Consider the following 26,318-nt stretch of genomic DNA (forward strand, 5'->3'; position numbering starts at 1 on the left):
TTACTAAAATAAAAAGGGAAATAGAGGGAACTACGACCTAGTTTGGGCAGAAGTAGAGGGTATTTCGGTAAGAAGAAGTAACTTACAGACCAACCCTGGTTGTTATAACTAATATTGATCTGTTTCTATTCATTTACTAAAATAAAAAGGGAAATAGAGGGAACTACGACCTAGTTTGGGCAGAAGTAGAGGGTATTTCGGTAAGAAGAAGTAACTTACAGACCAACCCTGGTTGTTATAACTAAGGTGGATCTGTTTCTATTCATTTACTAAAATAAAAAGGGAAATAGAGGGAACTACGACCTAGTTTGGGCAGAAGTAGAGGGTATTTCGGTAAGAAGAAGTAACTTACAGGCCAACCCTGGTTGTTATAACTAAGGTAGATCTGTTTCTATTCATTTACTAAAATAAAAAGGGAAAATAGAGGGAACTACGACCTAGTTTGGGCAGAAGTAGAGAGTATTTCGGTAAGAAGAAGTAACTTACAGACCAACCCTGGTTGTTATAACTAAGGTTGATCTCTTTCTATTCATTTACTAAAATAAAAAGGGAAAATAGGGGGAACTACGACCTAGTTTGGGCAGAAGTAGAGGGTATTTCGGTAAGAAGAAGTAACTTACAGACCAACCCTGGTTGTTATAACTAAGGTAGATCTGTTTCTATTCATTTACTAAAATAAAAAGGGAAATAGAGGGAACTACGACCTAGTTTGGGCAGAAGTAGAGGGTATTTCGGTAAGAAGAAGTAACTTACAGGCCAACCCTGGTTGTTATAACTAAGGTATATCTGTTTCTATTCATTTACTAAAATAAAAAGGGAAAATAGGGGGAACTACGACCTAGTTTGGGCAGAAGTAGAGGGTATTTCGGTAAGAAGAAGTAACTTACAGACCAACCCTGGTTGTTATAACTAAGGTTGATCTCTTTCTATTCATTTACTAAAATAAAAAGGGAAAATAGGAGGAACTACGACCTAGTTTGGGCAGAAGTAGAGGGTATTTCGGTAAGAAGAAGTAACTTACAGACCAACCCTGGTTGTTATAACTAAGGTAGATCTGTTTCTATTCATTTACTAAAATAAAAAGGGAAATAGAGGGAACTACGACCTAGTTTGGGCAGAAGTAGAGGGTATTTCGGTAAGAAGAAGTAACTTACAGACCAACCCTGGTTGTTATAACTAAGGTAGATCTGTTTCTATTCATTTACTAAAATAAAAAGGGAAAATAGGGGGAACTACGACCTAGTTTGGGCAGAAGTAGAGGGTATTTCGGTAAGAAGAAGTAACTTACAGACCAATCCTGGTTGTTATAACTAAGGTTGATCTCTTTCTATTCAAATACTAAAATAAAAAGGGAAAATAGGGGGAACTACGACCTAGTTTGGGCAGAAGTAGAGGGTATTTCGGTAAGAAGAAGTAACTTACAGACCAACCCTGGTTGTTATAACTAAGGTAGATCTGTTTCTATTCATTTACTAAAATAAAAAGGGAAATAGAGGGAACTACGACCTAGTTTGGGCAGAAGTAGAGGGTATTTCGGTAAGAAGAAGTAACTTACAGGCCAACCCTGGTTGTTATAACTAAGGTAGATCTGTTTCTATTCATTTACTAAAATAAAAAGGGAAATAGAGGGAACTACGACCTAGTTTGGGCAGAAGTAGAGGGTATTTCGGTAAGAAGAAGTAACTTACAGACCAACCCTGGTTGTTATAACTAAGATTGATCTGTTTCTATTCATTTACTAAAATAAAAAGGGAAAATAGAGGGAACTACGACCTAGTTTGGGCAGAAGTAGAGGGTATTTCGGTAAGTAGAAGTAACTTTCAGACCAACCCTGGTTGTTATAACTAAGGTTGATCTCTTTCTATTCATTTACTAAAATAAAAAGAGAAATAGAGGGAACTACGACCTAGGTTGGGCAGAAGTAGAGGGTATTTCGGTATGAAGAAGTAACTTACAGACCAACCCTGGTTGTTATAACTCAGGTGGATCTGTTTCTATTCATTTACTAAAATAAAAAGGGAAATAGAGGGAACTACGACCTAGTTTGGGCAGAAGTAGAGGGTATTTCGGTAAGAAGAAGTAACTTACAGGCCAACCCTGTATCTCTTTCTATTCATTTACTAAAATAAAAAGGGAAAATAGAGGGAACTACGACCTAGTTTGGGCAGAAGTAGAGGGTATTTCGGTAAGAAGAAGTAACTTACAGACCAACCCTGGTTGTTATAACTAAGGTTGATCTCTTTCTATTCATTTACTAAAATAAAAAGGGAAAATAGGGGGAACAACGACCTAGTTTGGGCAGAAGTAGAGGGTATTTCGGTAAGAAGAAGTAACTTACAGACCAACCCTGGTTGTTATAACTAAGGTAGATCTGTTTCTATTCATTTACTAAAATAAAAAGGGAAATAGAGGGAACTACGACCTAGTTTGGGCAGAAGTAGAGGGTATTTCGGTAAGAAGAAGTAACTTACAGGCCAACCCTGGTTGTTATAACTAAGGTAGATCTGTTTCTATTCATTTACTAAAATAAAAAGGGAAATAGAGGGAACTACGACCTAGTTTGGGCAGAAGTAGAGGGTATTTCGGTAAGAAGAAGTAACTTACAGACCAACCCTGGTTGTTATAACTAAGATTGATCTGTTTCTATTCATTTACTAAAATAAAAAGAGAAAATAGAGGGAACTACGACCTAGTTTGGGCAGAAGTAGAGGGTATTTCGGTAAGAAGAAGTAATTTACAGACCAACCCTGGTTGTTATAACTAAGGTAGATCTGTTTCTATTCATTTACTAAAATAAAAAGGGAAATAGAGGGAACTACGACCTAGTTTGGGCAGAAGTAGAGGGTATTTCGGTAAGAAGAAGTAACTTACAGGCCAACCCTGGTTGTTATAACTAAGGTAGATCTGTTTCTATTCATTTACTAAAATAAAAAGGGAAATAGAGGGAACTACGACCTAGTTTGGGCAGAAGTAGAGGGTATTTCGGTAAGAAGAAGTAACTTACAGACCAACCCTGGTTGTTATAACTAAGGTAGATCTGTTTCTATTCATTTACCAAAATAAAAAGGGAAATAGAGGGAACTACGACCTAGTTTGGGCAGAAGTAGAGGGTATTTCGGTAAGAAGAAGTAACTTACAGACCAACCCTGGTTGTTATAACTAAGGTGGATCTGTTTCTATTCATTTACTAAAATAAAAAGAGAAAATAGAGGGAACTACGACCTAGTTTGGGCAGAAGTAGAGGGTATTTCGGTAAGAAGAAGTAATTTACAGACCAACCCTGGTTGTTATAACTAAGGTAGATCTGTTTCTATTCATTTACTAAAATAAAAAGGGAAATAGAGGGAACTACGACCTAGTTTGGGCAGAAGTAGAGGGTATTTCGGTAAGAAGAAGTAACTTACAGACCAACCCTGGTTGTTATAACTAAGGTTAATCTGTTTCTATTCATTTACTAAAATAAAAAGGGAAATAGAGGGAACTACGACCAAGTTTGGGCAGAAGTAGAGGGTATTTCGGTAAGAAGAAGTAACTTACAGACCAACCCTGGTTGTTATAACTAAGGTAGATCTGTTTCTATTCATTTACTAAAAAAAAAAGGGAAATAGAGGGAACTACGACCTAGTTTGGGCAGAAGTAGAGGGTATTTCGGTAAGAAGAAGTAACTTACAGACCAACCCTGGTTGTTATAACTAAGGTTAATCTGTTTCTATTCATTTACTAAAATAAAAAGGGAAATAGAGGGAACTACGACCAAGTTTGGGCAGAAGTAGAGGGTATTTCGGTAAGAAGAAGTAACTTACAGACCAACCCTGGTTGTTATAACTAAGGTAGATCTGTTTCTATTCATTTACTAAAAAAAAAAGGGAAATAGAGGGAACTACGACCTAGTTTGGGCAGAAGTAGAGGGTATTTCGGTAAGAAGAAGTAACTTACAGACCAACCCTGGTTGTTATAACTAAGGTAGATCTGTTTCTATTCATTTACTAAAATAAAAAGGGAAATAGAGGGAACTACGACCTAGTTTGGGCAGAAGTAGAGGGTATTTCGGTAAGAAGAAGTAACTTACAGACCAACCCTGGTTGTTATAACTAAGATTGATCTGTTTCTATTCATTTACTAAAATAAAAAGGGAAATAGAGGGAACTACGACCTAGTTTGGGCAGAAGTAGAGGGTATTTCGGTAAGAAGAAGTAACTTACAGACCAACCCTGGTTGTTATAACTAAGGTAGATCTGTTTCTATTCATTTACTAAAATAAAAAGGGAAATAGAGGGAACTACGACCTAGTTTGGGCAGAAGTAGAGGGTATTTCGGTAAGAAGAAGTAACTTACAGACCAACCCTGGTTGTTATAACTAAGGTAGATCTGTTTCTATTCATTTACTAAAAAAAAAAGGGAAATAGAGGGAACTACGACCTAGTTTGGGCAGAAGTAGAGGGTATTTCGGTAAGAAGAAGTAACTTACAGACCAACCCTGGTTGTTATAACTAAGGTAGATCTGTTTCTATTCATTTACTAAAATAAAAAGGGAAATAGAGGGAACTACGACCTAGTTTGGGCAGAAGTAGAGGGTATTTCGGTAAGAAGAAGTAACTTACAGACCAACCCTGGTTGTTATAACTAAGGTTAATCTGTTTCTATTCATTTACTAAAAAAAAAAGGGAAATAGAGGGAACTACGACCAAGTTTGGGCAGAAGTAGAGGGTATTTCGGTAAGAAGAAGTAACTTACAGACCAACCCTGGTTGTTATAACTAAGGTAGATCTGTTTCTATTCATTTACTAAAAAAAAAAGGGAAATAGAGGGAACTACGACCTAGTTTGGGCAGAAGTAGAGGGTATTTCGGTAAGAAGAAGTAACTTACAGACCAACCCTGGTTGTTATAACTAAGGTTAATCTGTTTCTATTCATTTACTAAAATAAAAAGGGAAATAGAGGGAACTACGACCAAGTTTGGGCAGAAGTAGAGGGTATTTCGGTAAGAAGAAGTAACTTACAGACCAACCCTGGTTGTTATAACTAAGGTAGATCTGTTTCTATTCATTTACTAAAAAAAAAAGGGAAATAGAGGGAACTACGACCTAGTTTGGGCAGAAGTAGAGGGTATTTCGGTAAGAAGAAGTAACTTACAGACCAACCCTGGTTGTTATAACTAAGGTAGATCTGTTTCTATTCATTTACTAAAATAAAAAGGGAAATAGAGGGAACTACGACCTAGTTTGGGCAGAAGTAGAGGGTATTTCGGTAAGAAGAAGTAACTTACAGACCAACCCTGGTTGTTATAACTAAGATTGATCTGTTTCTATTCATTTACTAAAATAAAAAGGGAAATAGAGGGAACTACGACCTAGTTTGGGCAGAAGTAGAGGGTATTTCGGTAAGAAGAAGTAACTTACAGACCAACCCTGGTTGTTATAACTAAGGTAGATCTGTTTCTATTCATTTACTAAAATAAAAAGGGAAATAGAGGGAACTACGACCTAGTTTGGGCAGAAGTAGAGGGTATTTCGGTAAGAAGAAGTAACTTACAGACCAACCCTGGTTGTTATAACTAAGGTAGATCTGTTTCTATTCATTTACTAAAAAAAAAAGGGAAATAGAGGGAACTACGACCTAGTTTGGGCAGAAGTAGAGGGTATTTCGGTAAGAAGAAGTAACTTACAGACCAACCCTGGTTGTTATAACTAAGGTAGATCTGTTTCTATTCATTTACTAAAATAAAAAGGGAAATAGAGGGAACTACGACCTAGTTTGGGCAGAAGTAGAGGGTATTTCGGTAAGAAGAAGTAACTTACAGACCAACCCTGGTTGTTATAACTAAGGTTAATCTGTTTCTATTCATTTACTAAAAAAAAAAGGGAAATAGAGGGAACTACGACCAAGTTTGGGCAGAAGTAGAGGGTATTTCGGTAAGAAGAAGTAACTTACAGACCAACCCTGGTTGTTATAACTAAGGTAGATCTGTTTCTATTCATTTACTAAAAAAAAAAGGGAAATAGAGGGAACTACGACCTAGTTTGGGCAGAAGTAGAGGGTATTTCGGTAAGAAGAAGTAACTTACAGACCAACCCTGGTTGTTATAACTAAGGTTAATCTGTTTCTATTCATTTACTAAAATAAAAAGGGAAATAGAGGGAACTACGACCAAGTTTGGGCAGAAGTAGAGGGTATTTCGGTAAGAAGAAGTAACTTACAGACCAACCCTGGTTGTTATAACTAAGGTAGATCTGTTTCTATTCATTTACTAAAAAAAAAAGGGAAATAGAGGGAACTACGACCTAGTTTGGGCAGAAGTAGAGGGTATTTCGGTAAGAAGAAGTAACTTACAGACCAACCCTGGTTGTTATAACTAAGGTAGATCTGTTTCTATTCATTTACTAAAATAAAAAGGGAAATAGAGGGAACTACGACCTAGTTTGGGCAGAAGTAGAGGGTATTTCGGTAAGAAGAAGTAACTTACAGACCAACCCTGGTTGTTATAACTAAGATTGATCTGTTTCTATTCATTTACTAAAATAAAAAGAGAAAATAGAGGGAACTACGACCTAGTTTGGGCAGAAGTAGAGGGTATTTCGGTAAGAAGAAGTAATTTACAGACCAACCCTGGTTGTTATAACTAAGGTAGATCTGTTTCTATTCATTTACTAAAATAAAAAGGGAAATAGAGGGAACTACGACCTAGTTTGGGCAGAAGTAGAGGGTATTTCGGTAAGAAGAAGTAACTTACAGACCAACCCTGGTTGTTATAACTAAGGTTAATCTGTTTCTATTCATTTACTAAAATAAAAAGGGAAATAGAGGGAACTACGACCAAGTTTGGGCAGAAGTAGAGGGTATTTCGGTAAGAAGAAGTAACTTACAGACCAACCCTGGTTGTTATAACTAAGGTAGATCTGTTTCTATTCATTTACTAAAAAAAAAAGGGAAATAGAGGGAACTACGACCTAGTTTGGGCAGAAGTAGAGGGTATTTCGGTAAGAAGAAGTAACTTACAGACCAACCCTGGTTGTTATAACTAAGATTGATCTGTTTCTATTCATTTACTAAAATAAAAAGGGAAAATAGAGGGAACTACGACCTAGTTTGGGCAGAAGTAGAGGGTATTTCGGTAAGTAGAAGTAACTTTCAGACCAACCCTGGTTGTTATAACTAAGGTTGATCTCTTTCTATTCATTTACTAAAATAAAAAGAGAAATAGAGGGAACTACGACCTAGGTTGGGCAGAAGTAGAGGGTATTTCGGTATGAAGAAGTAACTTACAGACCAACCCTGGTTGTTATAACTCAGGTGGATCTGTTTCTATTCATTTACTAAAATAAAAAGGGAAATAGAGGGAACTACGACCTAGTTTGGGCAGAAGTAGAGGGTATTTCGGTAAGAAGAAGTAACTTACAGGCCAACCCTGTATCTCTTTCTATTCATTTACTAAAATAAAAAGGGAAAATAGAGGGAACTACGACCTAGTTTGGGCAGAAGTAGAGGGTATTTCGGTAAGAAGAAGTAACTTACAGACCAACCCTGGTTGTTATAACTAAGGTTGATCTCTTTCTATTCATTTACTAAAATAAAAAGGGAAAATAGGGGGAACAACGACCTAGTTTGGGCAGAAGTAGAGGGTATTTCGGTAAGAAGAAGTAACTTACAGACCAACCCTGGTTGTTATAACTAAGGTAGATCTGTTTCTATTCATTTACTAAAATAAAAAGGGAAATAGAGGGAACTACGACCTAGTTTGGGCAGAAGTAGAGGGTATTTCGGTAAGAAGAAGTAACTTACAGGCCAACCCTGGTTGTTATAACTAAGGTAGATCTGTTTCTATTCATTTACTAAAATAAAAAGGGAAATAGAGGGAACTACGACCTAGTTTGGGCAGAAGTAGAGGGTATTTCGGTAAGAAGAAGTAACTTACAGACCAACCCTGGTTGTTATAACTAAGATTGATCTGTTTCTATTCATTTACTAAAATAAAAAGAGAAAATAGAGGGAACTACGACCTAGTTTGGGCAGAAGTAGAGGGTATTTCGGTAAGAAGAAGTAATTTACAGACCAACCCTGGTTGTTATAACTAAGGTAGATCTGTTTCTATTCATTTACTAAAATAAAAAGGGAAATAGAGGGAACTACGACCTAGTTTGGGCAGAAGTAGAGGGTATTTCGGTAAGAAGAAGTAACTTACAGGCCAACCCTGGTTGTTATAACTAAGGTAGATCTGTTTCTATTCATTTACTAAAATAAAAAGGGAAATAGAGGGAACTACGACCTAGTTTGGGCAGAAGTAGAGGGTATTTCGGTAAGAAGAAGTAACTTACAGACCAACCCTGGTTGTTATAACTAAGGTAGATCTGTTTCTATTCATTTACCAAAATAAAAAGGGAAATAGAGGGAACTACGACCTAGTTTGGGCAGAAGTAGAGGGTATTTCGGTAAGAAGAAGTAACTTACAGACCAACCCTGGTTGTTATAACTAAGATTGATCTGTTTCTATTCATTTACTAAAATAAAAAGAGAAAATAGAGGGAACTACGACCTAGTTTGGGCAGAAGTAGAGGGTATTTCGGTAAGAAGAAGTAATTTACAGACCAACCCTGGTTGTTATAACTAAGGTAGATCTGTTTCTATTCATTTACTAAAATAAAAAGGGAAATAGAGGGAACTACGACCTAGTTTGGGCAGAAGTAGAGGGTATTTCGGTAAGAAGAAGTAACTTACAGACCAACCCTGGTTGTTATAACTAAGGTTAATCTGTTTCTATTCATTTACTAAAATAAAAAGGGAAATAGAGGGAACTACGACCAAGTTTGGGCAGAAGTAGAGGGTATTTCGGTAAGAAGAAGTAACTTACAGACCAACCCTGGTTGTTATAACTAAGGTAGATCTGTTTCTATTCATTTACTAAAAAAAAAAGGGAAATAGAGGGAACTACGACCTAGTTTGGGCAGAAGTAGAGGGTATTTCGGTAAGAAGAAGTAACTTACAGACCAACCCTGGTTGTTATAACTAAGGTAGATCTGTTTCTATTCATTTACTAAAATAAAAAGGGAAATAGAGGGAACTACGACCTAGTTTGGGCAGAAGTAGAGGGTATTTCGGTAAGAGGAAGTAACTTACAGACCAACCCTGGTTGTTATAACTAAGGTAGATCTGTTTCTATTCATTTACCAAAATAAAAAGGGAAATAGAGGGAACTACGACCTAGTTTGGGCAGAAGTAGAGGGTATTTCGGTAAGAAGAAGTAACTTACAGACCAACCCTGGTTGTTATAACTAAGATTGATCTGTTTCTATTCATTTACTAAAATAAAAAGAGAAAATAGAGGGAACTACGACCTAGTTTGGGCAGAAGTAGAGGGTATTTCGGTAAGAAGAAGTAATTTACAGACCAACCATGGTTGTTATAACTAAGGTAGATCTGTTTCTATTCATTTACTAAAATAAAAAGGGAAATAGAGGGAACTACGACCTAGTTTGGGCAGAAGTAGAGGGTATTTCGGTAAGAAGAAGTAACTTACAGACCAACCCTGGTTGTTATAACTAAGGTTAATCTGTTTCTATTCATTTACTAAAATAAAAAGGGAAATAGAGGGAACTACGACCAAGTTTGGGCAGAAGTAGAGGGTATTTCGGTAAGAAGAAGTAACTTACAGACCAACCCTGGTTGTTATAACTAAGGTAGATCTGTTTCTATTCATTTACTAAAAAAAAAAGGGAAATAGAGGGAACTACGACCTAGTTTGGGCAGAAGTAGAGGGTATTTCGGTAAGAAGAAGTAACTTACAGACCAACCCTGGTTGTTATAACTAAGGTAGATCTGTTTCTATTCATTTACTAAAATAAAAAGGGAAATAGAGGGAACTACGACCTAGTTTGGGCAGAAGTAGAGGGTATTTCGGTAAGAAGAAGTAACTTACAGACCAACCCTGGTTGTTATAACTAAGGTTGATCTGTTTCTATTAATTTACTAAAATAAAAAGGGAAAATAGAGGGAACTACGACCTAGTTTGGGCAGAAGTAGAGGGTATTTCGGTAAGAAGAAGTAACTTACAGACCAACTCTGGTTGTTATAACTAAGGTTGATCTCTTTCTATTCATTTACTAAAATAAAAAGGGAAAATAGAGGGAACTACGACCTAGTTTGGGCAGAAGTAGAGAGTATTTCGGTAAGAAGAAGTAACTTACAGGCCAACCCTGGTTGTTATAACTAAGGTAGATCTGTTTCTATTCATTTACTAAAATAAAAAGGGAAATAGAGGGAACTACGACCTAGTTTGGGCAGAAGTAGAGGGTATTTCGGTAAGAAGAAGTAACTTACAGACCAACCCTGGTTGTTATAACTAAGATTGATCTGTTTCTATTCATTTACTAAAATAAAAAGGGAAAAAGAGAGAACTACGACCTAGTTTGGGCAGAAGTAGAGTGTATTTCGGTAAGGTGAAGTAACTTTCAGACCAACCCTGGTTGTTATAACTAAGGTTGATCTCTTTCTATTCATTTACTAAAATAAAAAGGGAAATAGAGGGAACTACGACCTAGGTTGGGCAGTAGTAGTGTATATTTCGGTAAGAAGAAATAACTTTCAGACCAACCCTGTTTGTTATAACTAAGGTTGATCTCTTTCTATTCATTTACTAAAATAAAAAGGGAAAATAGAGGGAACTACGACCTAGTTTGGGCAGAAGTAGAGAGTATTTCGGTAAGAAGAAGTAACTTACAGGCCAACCCTGGTTGTTATAACTAAGGTAGATCTGTTTCTATTCATTTACTAAAATAAAAAGGGAAATAGAGGGAACTACGACCTAGTTTGGGCAGAAGTAGAGGGTATTTCGGTAAGAAGAAGTAACTTACAGACCAACCCTGGTTGTTATAACTAAGATTGATCTGTTTCTATTCATTTACTAAAATAAAAAGGGAAAAAGAGAGAACTACGACCTAGTTTGGGCAGAAGTAGAGTGTATTTCGGTAAGGTGAAGTAACTTTCAGACCAACCCTGGTTGTTATAACTAAGGTTGATCTCTTTCTATTCATTTACTAAAATAAAAAGGGAAATAGAGGGAACTACGACCTAGGTTGGGCAGTAGTAGTGTATATTTCGGTAAGAAGAAATAACTTTCAGACCAACCCTGTTTGTTATAACTAAGGTTGATCTTTTTGTATTTATCGGACACTTTAGAATATTTGCAGATATATGAAATTTAGGAACTGGCTCTGTCTGCCTGCTCAGGGGAGCAGTTTCCCGGGGGGCACCACGGGGAGGTAGAGCTCAGGTTTTGCCCCCCAATGAATACCATTCTTGCCTTTAAAGAAAACGCATTCCAGCCAGTTTTGACCCCCTATATTGCAGGCTTAGTAACAAATGTCAATAATATTGGCATCCATCACCTGCGAAGGTACGGGGGTGAAAACCAGTGATTTTGGAATACGGTTAGCCGCGAATGAAATTTGGCTTGAATGGCGGAAATCGTATTATTCGCGATTGGTGGTAGCAATATAAATAAATCAAAGAAAACCAACTATACAATCAACAACTACAACAACAGCAACAACTGAAAATCGAAAAACGAGAGAAATGAAACAATGGAATGAATCAACAAAACAGCAACTGAATCAAATCGAATAACCAACAACAAAATACCATATGAAAACCTGAAAATACTTAGAAAAAATACATAATATACACACAATTTATAAATATAAAAGTATATAATATAAATATGAATAAATATTAAAGTTAATCATTCACTGAAAGAGAGCATGCTTAGTAACAAAAGAAACAAACCTTTGCTGCTCTACATGGACTTGAAGTTCCGAAGAAGGATATTAATAGTGGCCATATAAATGAATAATTATGATTCCATTTATTTATAAAATGACTAGTGTCATTTTGTCATGCACTAAATATATATCATGCATTAAAGAGTGGCTGGTTGATGTGTAGCTGAAAACCCTAACTAAAAAACAAATTCTAAACTTTAATTTTGAATTACTTTAACTATTTAATATGTTTTTTTGGTCCACCTGAAAACCCTAACTAAAAAGCAAAATCTAAACTTTAATTTTGAAATTACTTTAACTATCTAATATGTTGTATCCAAAGTAGCTGGTTGATGTGTACCTGAAAACCCTAACTAAAAAGCAAATTCTAAACTTTAATTTTGAAATTACTTTAAATATCTAATATGTTGTATCCAAAGTAGCTGGTTGAAGTGTACCTGAAAACCCTAAGTAAAAAGCAAATTCTAAACTATAATTTAGAAATGTCTTTAACTATCTAATATGTTGTTCCTTCCTTCCAGTAGACATCCCTAACATGCCCTAATAAGTGGAATCATAATTATGAATAAATCCGAAGCGTTTATCGTGGGCGGAAATGATAGTTTGCTAAGAATAGTAAATAATAACTAGATTTTGGCCAAATATACAAAAATTTAAATTTTTGATGAGGAGATTTTAGAGTGTCACTCACCTGCAGGTGAGTGGCACTCTATTAATCGCGCCTGAACGTCATCGATATAACCACTATAACTCCCCAGCCTACCTTTTTTGCTGTAGGTTGGGATATGTAACAATAACTTGTAGTTACATATCCATCGATGTTGCTTCTTCTTCTTCTGCACCACATCGGAGTAACGCAAAAATATAACGCAAAACATTATAGCGCATGACATTGCGGAATTTAGAATAATAATAAAAATTATTAATAAAAGTAGTTAAAGCAATCTCCGATACAAACACTCCCGGAACTTTAACACTCCCGGAACTTTAACACTCCCGAGCTGAAACAGAGAAAACACCTCTTTCGAGGAGGCAAGTGTTTTGTGATATGTCTGTATGAGTACAATACATTCTGCTACAAGGAGTGCATGGTATTCTGAGCTGGGGTAACCGTGGGGTCGCTACTCCCCAGGTAGCTGCATGCATCAGCTACTCCTTGCGGCGTTTATTGGCAATGATACCGGAATTATGGAAAAACTGCCGGAAAGTACTAATACTCAATCGTTATTTCTGGATAAAACAAAAAGTAGTCGCAAATGAAGAATAAAGGTTTTTTTTTTATCCGGTACTTCACCGAAGAACAAATAGTAACATTTTTGGACACAACGATGCCAAAGAAAAGGTAATTCAGTACTTCTATTCCCTCTAAACCAGTACACCTATCCCATTTAAAGCTGTTCACCTGACCAATGTATTCCAGTTCATCCATCCTATTTAATCCAGTACATCTATCCACTTTAATCCAGTACATCTATTTCATCTAATTCAGTACATCTATTCCCTCTAAACCAGTACATCTATCCCATTTAAAGCTGTTCACCTGACCAATCTAATCCAGTTCATCCATCCTATTTAATCCAGTACATCTATCCCCTTTAATCCAGAACATCTATCCCATTTAATCCAGTACATCTATCCAACTAAATCCAATTCCACCATCCCATCTAATCCAGTAATATATCCCATCCAAACCAGTTTATCTATACCCATCCAGCTTCCAATCATCATGTGTATTAAAATAAAAATTTTCCAAAAGCGACTAATCATTTGAGTGAGGAAAGATTATTCCAAAATAGTTTGGACATAGTTTGCAGTTTGAACGTAATATTTAACCAATTAGGATGCAAATCATCAGCTTTGTATGAGTGTACTAATAAAGCTTTCTTTGTAACCATGATTAGGTTAAGCTCAATTAGGTTTGTTTTTTAAAAATAATAACGGTAAAATTAAATCAAGTCAACGCTTTTTATTAAATTAATTGGCCTTTATTAAACTAAAATAGTTGAAGCTATTGTATCTTTTCAGAATAGTTTGTCTTCCTATTAGAGCGTTTTCTGTTTGAATGTGTGAAAATTAATAATGACTGAATTTGTAGCACAATTTTTACATGAATACTGGACATGATCTTTTATTTCACATTTAAACCAAAATTTATGTCTGCTACAAGACTGTAACTTGTAAGTTATTCTTTGAAATAAAAACATTATGGAATTTTACTTATATGCCTACTTATTAGGCCGGGTCTAAAAGAATGCGGACGAACGCGATCAATTGAATCATCACCGAACAGCGTATAACGGAGCACGTTTTCCCGTGTGAAACCGCCGAAAAATTACGGAAGAAATACAGCGACTATTATCATGCAAATCGACCACGACCGACACCACGAGCTACTCGTTTTTCTTTTTCGTACGAATTGCCGACGCGGATTATTTTCGACGTTGTATTAAACGTACCGCTGCGCGCGGTAAATCACAAAGTACGCCCGTTATCTAGTCGAACGATAGACCCAGCTTTCAGTTTACAGAAACTGCTCAATTTCATTATCTTTCAATTCGATCTCAGAAAAAAAAGGTAAATGATTGTCTTGTGAAACAAACGGTGAGATCAGATCATATGTGAAGTTTAAAGACTTTGATAATCTAAATTTATTATTACTGTCTATGACCAAGTTACCAAGTGAAAATCCAAGGTGTATAAAAGGTTCATCAATTCAAAACAACATTTTGAAAGTAACACAGCTTAAGAACCAGATAATATAATACAAAGGACAATTTTATCTCTTAATTTTCCCACTTAGAGCTCAACAAAATTATGCATTAAATTTTACTCGCTAAAGGAGTAACAAACAGCTCGCGAGTGTATGACAGCAATTAACATTCAATGAATTTTAATAAAATAAATTGAGTTTATTTCATTGACATAAAACTTAAAACACAATATTAAATCTGTAATTGCATTTTATGTAGGCGAGCTTTCTTTAAGTAAGTGGTTATAGCTTAATCATGAACAAGGAATTAAAAAATGGATATTAGTTAAAAAAAGCGAAGTTGCAAGCATTGAGCTGGTAAAATTAAATTTTTGGCTCTTTGTTGTGTATTATTTTAGCTTAAGTTGAGTAAATTCTGCTGAATATGTCAAATTACTAGTTTAGTTTTTTGCTAAGTAATTTCTATTAGGATAAAATGTTGACCATTATTTATTATTTAGTCTTGAGTTCATTCAGAATTGTAGATTTAACAGAAGTGAATTGTGGGCACAAAAGGATATTTTAAATATCAAATTTGTTGTTATGCTTCACCAAAGTATACTTTGAACAATCATCAGAACCATCTATTCATTTAACATGTTCAACACAATCGAACTGCTTTGATTTCATGTTACTAAAGTCAAAAGTAAAACATATTCCTAATTTCTAAACTACCAACCACAGACAACATCACAATCTGTCTTTAAGCTATCAATATCTATAATACACTTCTTTTTCTTTTTCTATACTATCAAAACTTCTTGAGGACCTCGTATCTGAGATGACTCAGGGCTGGCTGCAGTCCAACTTCTGCAGTCACCTCGATACAGGTCTTTTGTTTTGTTAACAGATGTTAAAAAAGTGATAATAGATTTTTATAGCGTAGACTATAATTGTGATTCATGTTGTCTAAGTTGAGTTAAAGAGATTTCTCATTAAGCAACATGAAATAAATAAGTCCAATTGAGTGAGGAAGTTAAGATTTTATATCCTGATTGTTCTAAAATATACAAAAGTCGCAAACAATATCTATTTAAAAAATAGAATATGTAATCACAAAATTTGACTTAAAAATAAATAAACCTTCTGTGAAAGCCACAACTTACTTTCCCTAAAATCACTACCTTAATGAACTCAATACTAAGACATAAGTAAGCAATGGTGAACAGTAACCAAAGAGAAATACTTACAAAACGAAACAAGTACAATCATCACAGGAGAATTTTTTTCTTCAACAATTTCCCATTTAAATAATAGAAAACTGTAAACGTGCGGATGATTTACAGATATATAATCTCTCGTTGCTTGCATTCCTTTTTCAAATACCCAAAATACACCATTATTAATTTTGCTCAAGAAGAGATTAAGCCAAAATCTCAAGTAATAAACGTTTAAAATCAAATTCTAATCATTTGGGCAATCAATACCAAATTGGAATTGATTGTGCCCTTTCCTATTCAAGTAATACTATTTTCTGTCAATAAATAGATTTTATACGTATTTAAAGTTGTTTGTTACGTTTAGAAGCGACTAAAAGTGCTAAGCTCTAAATGTGAAATGTTGGGAGATGAAATTGGTCGTCTCTCTTCACTGAGCTATTTTCAAATTGTTAAACCACTGATGAAAAGAAATGGGTTTATGAATTGTGATAATCGATTATACACTTTAAATAGTGTGGTAGCGGAAACGACTAAACTAAGACCAGTAATAGGTTTAGGTCTGGATAAAAAACGAAGAGGTAAACCTCACACTTAATCTGAGTTACCGTTCTCTTAGTTCACGTAAGACCTTTTTACAGTTAATAATATAATGAAATTAAGACTTCTTCCTCCAACTTAAGACGACAAGTAGAAATTCTATAATGTATATTATTTACAACTTAAGTTTCAGTCTCTAAACAGTTTTAAAGTTTGGTTTATTGTTGAAAAAGATCACGTACTATATATATGCAATAAGCCCTACTCAGAATTTATAAATTTAAACACATTCAAAAAAAACATCTCATGCTAGACTGTTTTTCAAATTTAGTTTTTACGTAGTTAGAAGTTTATAAGTTCAAGGTTAGAAAATTTGGTCTGTGTAAATTCAAATTTTGTTATCCCTGTCAAACTACTTTGTTATTATGTAAGTTGGTTAAATGTTCTATCAAAGGAAATAAAGATGTAAAAAATAAGAATGTAGATTGCATTCCTAATTGATCAAATATGAATAAATAGCTTACTTGTGTTTTGGAATAATCCTTTATAAATTACCAATCTGCCACACGTACTATAGGAACCATGGTACTACGTATTACTTGACCCACTAAAGGAACCAGTAACCACGTACTACTTGAAACTGGTTGGTTGGGAGTCAAAAGTGGCTTTGAAATTGATTGATGAAGTAGGCTTGAAAACAGCTGGATATCTATGGATGTTGTTGATAGCAGAGGCAAGTTATAGAATAGTCATTACTGGATCTTGCTTTCTTGATCTCTTCAGAATTGGTGAGGATGATAATCGCGTCGAAATTAATCCACTCTGATTGAAGTAATTGGCTTGAAAATAGTTGGATATCTATGGATGTTGTTGACCAGCGACAAGTTGTAGAACAGACATTTGTATCTTCCTTTCTGGATCTCCATAAATTTGGTCCAAATTTGAGCAAAATTAATAATGGTGTATTTTGGGTATTTGAAAAAGGAATGTGCAAGCAACGAGAGATTATATATCTGTAAATCATCCGCACATTTACAGTTTTCTATTATTTAAATAGGAAATTGTTGAAGAAGACTAAATACTACTAAATTTCTCAAGATGTCAACTCTTTTTATATCAGTATGCAGTGTTCTTTTGTATGATGTTGTTATATCGTATAATTGTTGATATGGTGTTAGTGGATAAGTGTTGTTTGTGTAAAACATCAAAATCCTGGGTACCTGAAAACCCTAACTAAAAAGCAAATTCTAAACTTTAATTTTGATATTACTTTAACTATCTAATATGTTGTATCCAAAGTAGCAGGTTGAAGTGTACCTGAAAACCCTAACTAAAAAGCAAATTCTAAATTTTAATTTTGAAATTACTTTAAATATCTAGCTAAAATATTGACCATTTCCAAAGTAGCTGGTTGATGTGTAGCTGAAAACCCTAACTAAAAAGTAAATTTTAAACTTTAATTTTGAAATTACTTTAACTATCTAATATGTTGTATAGGTCCACCTGAAAACCCTAACTAAAAAGCAAAATCTAAATTTTAATTTTGAAATGTCTTTAACTATCTAATATGTTGTATAGGTCCACCTGAAAACCCTAACTAAAAAGCAATTTCTAAACTTTAATTTTGAAATTTCTTTAATTATCTAACAAATATATTGTATTTGTCCACCTGAAAACCCTAACTTAAAAGCAAATTCTGAACTTAAATTTTGAAATGACTTTAAAAATCTATCTAATATCTGAACATATTTTCTGCTGTAAATAGAAAAATAATCATGCAAAGAAAGAAAACATGCTTAGTAACATGCAGAATTGACTTACCCCTCTGCTCTACTTGGACTTGAAGTTCCGAAGAAGGATATTAATAGTGGCCATATAAATGAATAATTATGATTCCATTTATTTATAAAATGACTAGTGTCATTTTGTCATGCACTAAATTTATATCATGCACTAAAGAGTGGCTGGTTGATGTGTTGCTGAAAACCCTAGCTAAAAAGCAAATTCTAAACTTTAATTTTGAAATTACTTTAACTACCTAATATGTTGTATCCCAAAGTAGCTGGTTGAAGTGTACCTGAAAACCCTAACTAAAAAGCAAATTCTAAACTTTAATTTTGAAATTACTTTAACTATCTAATATGTTGTATCCAAAGTAGCTGGTTGAAGTGTACCTGAAAACCCTAACTAAAAAGCAAATTCTAAACTTTAATTTTGAAATTACTTTAACTATCTAATATATTGTGTCCAAAGTAGCTGCTTGAAGTGTACCTGAAAACCCTAAGTAAAAAGCAAATTCTAAACTATAATTTAGAAATGTCTTTAACTATCTAATATGTTGTTCCTTCCTTCCAGTAGACATCCCTAACATGCCCTAATAAGTGGAATCATAATTATGAATAAATCCGAAGCGTTTATCGTGGGCGGAAATGATAGTTTGCTAAGAATAGTAAATAATAACTAGATTTTGGCCAAATATAGAAAAATTTAAATTTTTGATGAGGAGATTTTAGAGTGCCACTCACCTGCAGGTGAGTGGCACTCTATTAATCGCGCCCGAACGTCATCGATATAACCACTATAACTCCCCAGCCTACCTTTTTTGCTGTAGGTTGGGATATGTAACAATAACTTGCAGTTACATATCCATCGATGTAGTCCTGCTGGAGCAGGAGGCCTCGTCATTTGGCACTGGACACTTGACACTAGTTAAAAATATTTATATCGCAAACAAAAACTTTCTAGCGCATTACAGTAGCGAAATTTGGAAGAACCCGAAACAAATATTTTTTTTAAAACGCACTGGTTGAAATATAATTGAGAATATTTAAGAAAAGTTAAAAAAAGTTCCGAAGCAATCACTCCCGGGGATTTTAACGCGAACTCGGTTCCTGTAACAGTAGAAACAAAAAAAATTGGGGAAACATAGTTTTCATAAAATGATATAAATTAATTCATGTAAACTTATTATCGTAAAAAAAGTCAACAATAGTTTAAAGATAATGAAAAGAAAAAAAATATTATCCCATAAATTCTTAGAAGTGACAATACATGCCTCTTCAGACATGTGTGAACTGGTGAATTCTATTTTTCAAATTTCAATTAATTAAATTATATAAAACCATAATTATTTATGTATCGTTTCATATTTCTAATACACCTTTAATAATTATAAAAATTTGATGGAATATTATTAATTTAAATTAAGAAAATGTACTTACTGCGTAGAAGTGATGTTACCTCCACCAGAACACGAGTTGACTATCATCAGCTGTTAGAGTTATAGTTATATAGGTTATAATGGCCGGTACTGACCGTTACAAACTGCGCAGTCACATATGATATTTTTTTTTATTATTAATGAAAATAATTTAATCAAAGTATTTTTTTTTAATTTCTTGTAAATGTTGGCCTAAAACACGAATTATTTTTTAATATTTAATATATTACTCAATACTTTGTGACGCCGCACGCAGATAGTAACCATATAGTATTTTAAGAATAAAATTGAATTAATTATTTCTTAAGTAATTTCTAAATTTTTTTTTTTTTTTTACTCCTATTCAAAGAATACAGTCAAGATTAATTTTTTTTTTTTAATTATTAAAGTTTTTAAGACGAAGTTAAACAGCTGATTCTCGCCACCTTCTTATAATATTTTGTTAAAAACTACTCGATTTTGTTTTTAAAAACAAAAGATAAAGAGAAATTAAGATACTATTTCCACTTTTTCCATTGGTTTTTACTCCTTGTTTTTCAAAATAGATCGACCCAACATGTACAATCTAGCATTGACCTTTTTATCAACTATCAAATGAAGAAATAGCAGTATTCCAGTGAAATTAGAGGACAACTTCCACTTTTTCCATTGGTTTTTACTCCTCGTTTTTCAAAATAGATCGACCCAACATGTACAATGTACACTAAGTCTTATTAATAACTATCAAATGAAGAAATAGCAGTATTCCATTGAAATTAGAGGACAACTTCCAGTTTTTCCATTGGTTTTTACTCCTTGTTTTTCAAAATAGATCGACCCAACATGTACAATCTAGCATTGACCTTTTTATCAACTATCAAATGAAGAAATAGCAGTATTCCAGTGAAATTAGAGGACAACTTCCACTTTTTCCATTGGTTTTTACTCCTCGTTTTTCAAAATAGATCGACCCAACATGTACAATGTACACTAAGTCTTATTAATAACTATCAAATGAAGAAATAGCAGTATTCCATTGAAATTAGAGGACAACTTCCAGTTTTTCCATTGGTTTTTACTCCTTGTTTATCAAATTAGCTCGATCAAACATCTACAATCTAGCATTGACCTTTTTATCAACTATCAAATGAAGAAATAGCAGTATTCCAGTGAAATTAGAGGACAACTTCCACTTTTTCCATTGGTTTTTACTTCTTGTTTTTCAAAATAGATCGACCCAACATCTACAATCTAGCATTGACCTTTTTATCAACTATCAAATGAAGAAATAGCAGTATTCCAGTGAAATTAGAGGACAACTTCCACTTTTTCCATTGGTTTTTACTTCTTGTTTTTCAAAATAGATGGACTCAACATGTACAATGTACACTAAGTCTTATTAATAACTATCAAATGAAGAAATAGCAGTATTCCATTGAAATTAGAGGACAACTTCCACTTTTTCTATTGGATTTTACTCCTTGTTTTTCAAAATAGATCGACCCACCATCTACAATCTAGCATTGACCTTTTTATCAACTATCAAATGAAGAGATAGCAGTATTCCATTGAAATTAGAGGACAACTTCCACTTTTTCCATTGGTTTTTACTCCTTGTTTTTCAAAAGAGATCGACCCAACATGTACAATGTACGCTAAGTCTTATTAATAACTATCAAATACAGAAATAGCAGTATTCCAATGAAATTAGAGGACAACTTCTACTTTTTCCATTAGTTTTTACTCCTTGTTTTTCAAAATAGATCGACCCTACATGTACAATGTACGGTAAGCCTTATTAATAACTATCAAATGAAGAAATAGCAGTATTCCAGTGAAATTAGAGGACAACTTCCACTTTTTCCATTGGTTTCTACTTCTTGTTTTTCAAAATAGATCGACCCAACATCTACAATCTAGCATTGACCATTTTATCAACTATCAAATGAAGAAATAGCAGTATTCCAGTGAAATTAGAGGACAACTTCCACTTTTTCCATTGGTTTTTACTTCTTGTTTTTCAAAATAGATGGACTCAACATGTACAATGTACACTAAGTCTTATTAATAACTATCAAATGAAGAAATAGCAGTATTCCATTGAAATTAGAGGACAACTTCCAGTTTTTCCATTGGTTTTTACTTCTTGTTTTTCAAAATAGATCGATCAAACATCTACAATCTAGCATTGACCTTTTTATCAACTATCAAATGAAGAAATAGCAGTATTCCAGTGAAATTAGAGGACAACTTCCACTTTTTCCATTGGTTTTTACTTCTAGTTTTTCAAAATAGATCGACCCAACATCTACAATCTAGCATTGACCTTTTTATCAACTATCAAATGAAGAGATAGCAGTATTCCATTGAAATTAGAGGACAACTTCCACTTTTTCCATTGGTTTTTACTTCTTGTTTTTCAAAATAGATCGACCCAACATCTACAATCTAGCATTGACCTTTTTATCAACTATCAAATGAAGAAATAGCAGTATTCCAGTGAAATTAGAGGACAACTTCCAGTTTTTCCATTGGTTTTTACTCCTTGTTTATCAAATTAGATCGATCAAACATCTACAATCTAGCATTGACCTTTTTATCAACTATCAAATGAAGAGATAGCAGTATTCCATTGAAATTAGAGGACAACTTCCACTTTTTCCATTGGTTTTTACTTCTTGTTTTTCAAAATAGATCGACCCAACATCTACAATCTAGCATTGACCTTTTTATCAACTATCAAATGAAGAAATAGCAGTATTCCATTGAAATTAGAGGACAACTTCCAGTTTTTCCATTGGTTTTTACTCCTTGTTTATCAAATTAGATCGATCAAACATCTACAATCTAGCATTGACCTTTTTATCAACTATCAAATGAAGAGATAGCAGTATTCCATTGAAATTAGAGGACAACTTCCACTTTTTCCATTGGTTTTTACTTCTTGTTTTTCAAAATAGATCGACCCAACATCTACAATCTAGCATTGACCTTTTTATCAACTATCAAATGAAGAAATAGCAGTATTCCATTGAAATTAGAGGACAACTTCCAGTTTTTCCATTGGTTTTTACTCCTTGTTTATCAAATTAGATCGATCAAACATCTACAATCTAGCATTGACCTTTTTATCAACTATCAAATGAAGAGATAGCAGTATTCCATTGAAATTAGAGGACAACTTCCACTTTTTCCATTGGTTTTTACTTCTTGTTTTTCAAAATAGATCGACCCAACATCTACAATCTAGCATTGACCTTTTTATCAACTATCAAATGAAGAAATAGCAGTATTCCAGTGAAATTAGAGGACAACTTCCACTTTTTCCATTGGTTTTTACTTCTTGTTTTTCAAAATAGATCGACCCAACATCTACAATCTAGCATTGACCTTTTTATCAACTATCAAATGAAGAAATAGCAGTATTCCAGTGAAATTAGAGGACAACTTCCACTTTTTCCATTGGTTTTTACTTCTTGTTTTTCAAAATAGATGGACTCAACATGTACAATGTACACTAAGTCTTATTAATAACTATCAAATGAAGAAATAGCAGTATTCCATTGAAATTAGAGGACAACTTCCAGTTTTTCCATTGGTTTTTACTCCTTGTTTTTCAAAATAGATCGACCCAACATGTACAATCTAGCATTGACCTTTTTATCAACTATCAAATGAAGAAATAGCAGTATTCCAGTGAAATTAGAGGACAACTTCCACTTTTTCCATTGGTTTTTACTCCTCGTTTTTCAAAATAGATCGACCCAACATGTACAATGTACACTAAGTCTTATTAATAACTATCAAATGAAGAAATAGCAGTATTCCATTGAAATTAGAGGACAACTTCCAGTTTTTCCATTGGTTTTTACTCCTTGTTTATCAAATTAGCTCGATCAAACATCTACAATCTAGCATTGACCTTTTTATCAACTATCAAATGAAGAAATAGCAGTATTCCAGTGAAATTAGAGGACAACTTCCACTTTTTCCATTGGTTTTTACTTCTTGTTTTTCAAAATAGATCGACCCAACATCTACAATCTAGCATTGACCTTTTTATCAACTATCAAATGAAGAAATAGCAGTATTCCAGTGAAATTAGAGGACAACTTCCACTTTTTCCATTGGTTTTTACTTCTTGTTTTTCAAAATAGATGGACTCAACATGTACAATGTACACTAAGTCTTATTAATAACTATCAAATGAAGAAATAGCAGTATTCCATTGAAATTAGAGGACAACTTCCACTTTTTCTATTGGATTTTACTCCTTGTTTTTCAAAATAGATCGACCCACCATCTACAATCTAGCATTGACCTTTTTATCAACTATCAAATGAAGAGATAGCAGTATTCCATTGAAATTAGAGGACAACTTCCACTTTTTCCATTGGTTTTTACTCCTTGTTTTTCAAAAGAGATCGACCCAACATGTACAATGTACGCTAAGTCTTATTAATAACTATCAAATACAGAAATAGCAGTATTCCAATGAAATTAGAGGACAACTTCTACTTTTTCCATTAGTTTTTACTCCTTGTTTTTCAAAATAGATCGACCCTACATGTACAATGTACGGTAAGCCTTATTAATAACTATCAAATGAAGAAATAGCAGTATTCCAGTGAAATTAGAGGACAACTTCCACTTTTTCCATTGGTTTCTACTTCTTGTTTTTCAAAATAGATGGACTCAACATGTACAATGTACACTAAGTCTTATTAATAACTATCAAATGAAGAAATAGCAGTATTCCATTGAAATTAGAGGACAACTTCCAGTTTTTCCATTGGTTTTTACTCCTTGTTTTTCAAAATAGATCGACCCAACATGTACAATCTAGCATTGACCTTTTTATCAACTATCAAATGAAGAAATAGCAGTATTCCAGTGAAATTAGAGGACAACTTCCACTTTTTCCATTGGTTTTTACTTCTTGTTTTTCAAAATAGATCGACCCAACATCTACAATCTAGCATTGACCTTTTTATCAACTATCAAATGAAGAAATAGCAGTATTCCAGTGAAATTAGAGGACAACTTCCACTTTTTCCATTGGTTTTTACTTCTTGTTTTTCAAAATAGATGGACTCAACATGTACAATGTACACTAAGTCTTATTAATAACTATCAAATGAAGAAATAGCAGTATTCCATTGAAATTAGAGGACAACTTCCAGTTTTTCCATTGGTTTTTACTCCTTGTTTTTCAAAATAGATCGACCCAACATGTACAATCTAGCATTGACCTTTTTATCAACTATCAAATGAAGAAATAGCAGTATTCCAGTGAAATTAGAGGACAACTTCCACTTTTTCCATTGGTTTTTACTCCTCGTTTTTCAAAATAGATCGACCCAACATGTACAATGTACACTAAGTCTTATTAATAACTATCAAATGAAGAAATAGCAGTATTCCATTGAAATTAGAGGACAACTTCCAGTTTTTCCATTGGTTTTTACTCCTTGTTTATCAAATTAGCTCGATCAAACATCTACAATCTAGCATTGACCTTTTTATCAACTATCAAATGAAGAAATAGCAGTATTCCAGTGAAATTAGAGGACAACTTCCACTTTTTCCATTGGTTTTTACTTCTTGTTTTTCAAAATAGATCGACCCAACATCTACAATCTAGCATTGACCTTTTTATCAACTATCAAATGAAGAAATAGCAGTATTCCAGTGAAATTAGAGGACAACTTCCACTTTTTCCATTGGTTTTTACTTCTTGTTTTTCAAAATAGATGGACTCAACATGTACAATGTACACTAAGTCTTATTAATAACTATCAAATGAAGAAATAGCAGTATTCCATTGAAATTAGAGGACAACTTCCACTTTTTCTATTGGATTTTACTCCTTGTTTTTCAAAATAGATCGACCCACCATCTACAATCTAGCATTGACCTTTTTATCAACTATCAAATGAAGAGATAGCAGTATTCCATTGAAATTAGAGGACAACTTCCACTTTTTCCATTGGTTTTTACTCCTTGTTTTTCAAAAGAGATCGACCCAACATGTACAATGTACGCTAAGTCTTATTAATAACTATCAAATACAGAAATAGCAGTATTCCAATGAAATTAGAGGACAACTTCTACTTTTTCCATTAGTTTTTACTCCTTGTTTTTCAAAATAGATCGACCCTACATGTACAATGTACGGTAAGCCTTATTAATAACTATCAAATGAAGAAATAGCAGTATTCCAGTGAAATTAGAGGACAACTTCCACTTTTTCCATTGGTTTCTACTTCTTGTTTTTCAAAATAGATCGACCCAACATCTACAATCTAGCATTGACCTTTTTATCAACTATCAAATGAAGAAATAGCAGTATTCCAGTGAAATTAGAGGACAACTTCCACTTTTTCCATTGGTTTTTACTTCTTGTTTTTCAAAATAGATGGACTCAACATGTACAATGTACACTAAGTCTTATTAATAACTATCAAATGAAGAAATAGCAGTATTCCATTGAAATTAGAGGACAACTTCCAGTTTTTCCATTGGTTTTTACTTCTTGTTTTTCAAAATAGATCGATCAAACATCTACAATCTAGCATTGACCTTTTTATCAACTATCAAATGAAGAAATAGCAGTATTCCAGTGAAATTAGAGGACAACTTCCACTTTTTCCATTGGTTTTTACTTCTTGTTTTTCAAAATAGATCGACCCAACATCTACAATCTAGCATTGACCTTTTTATCAACTATCAAATGAAGAGATAGCAGTATTCCATTGAAATTAGAGGACAACTTCCACTTTTTCCATTGGTTTTTACTTCTTGTTTTTCAAAATAGATCGACCCAACATCTACAATCTAGCATTGACCTTTTTATCAACTATCAAATGAAGAAATAGCAGTATTCCAGTGAAATTAGAGGA

The sequence above is a fragment of the Rhodnius prolixus genome, unplaced genomic scaffold (genome assembly GCF_049639745.1).
Source record: "Rhodnius prolixus isolate KJV_2025 unplaced genomic scaffold, Rpr scaffold_3, whole genome shotgun sequence".
Taxonomy (NCBI): Eukaryota; Metazoa; Arthropoda; class Insecta; order Hemiptera; family Reduviidae; genus Rhodnius; species Rhodnius prolixus.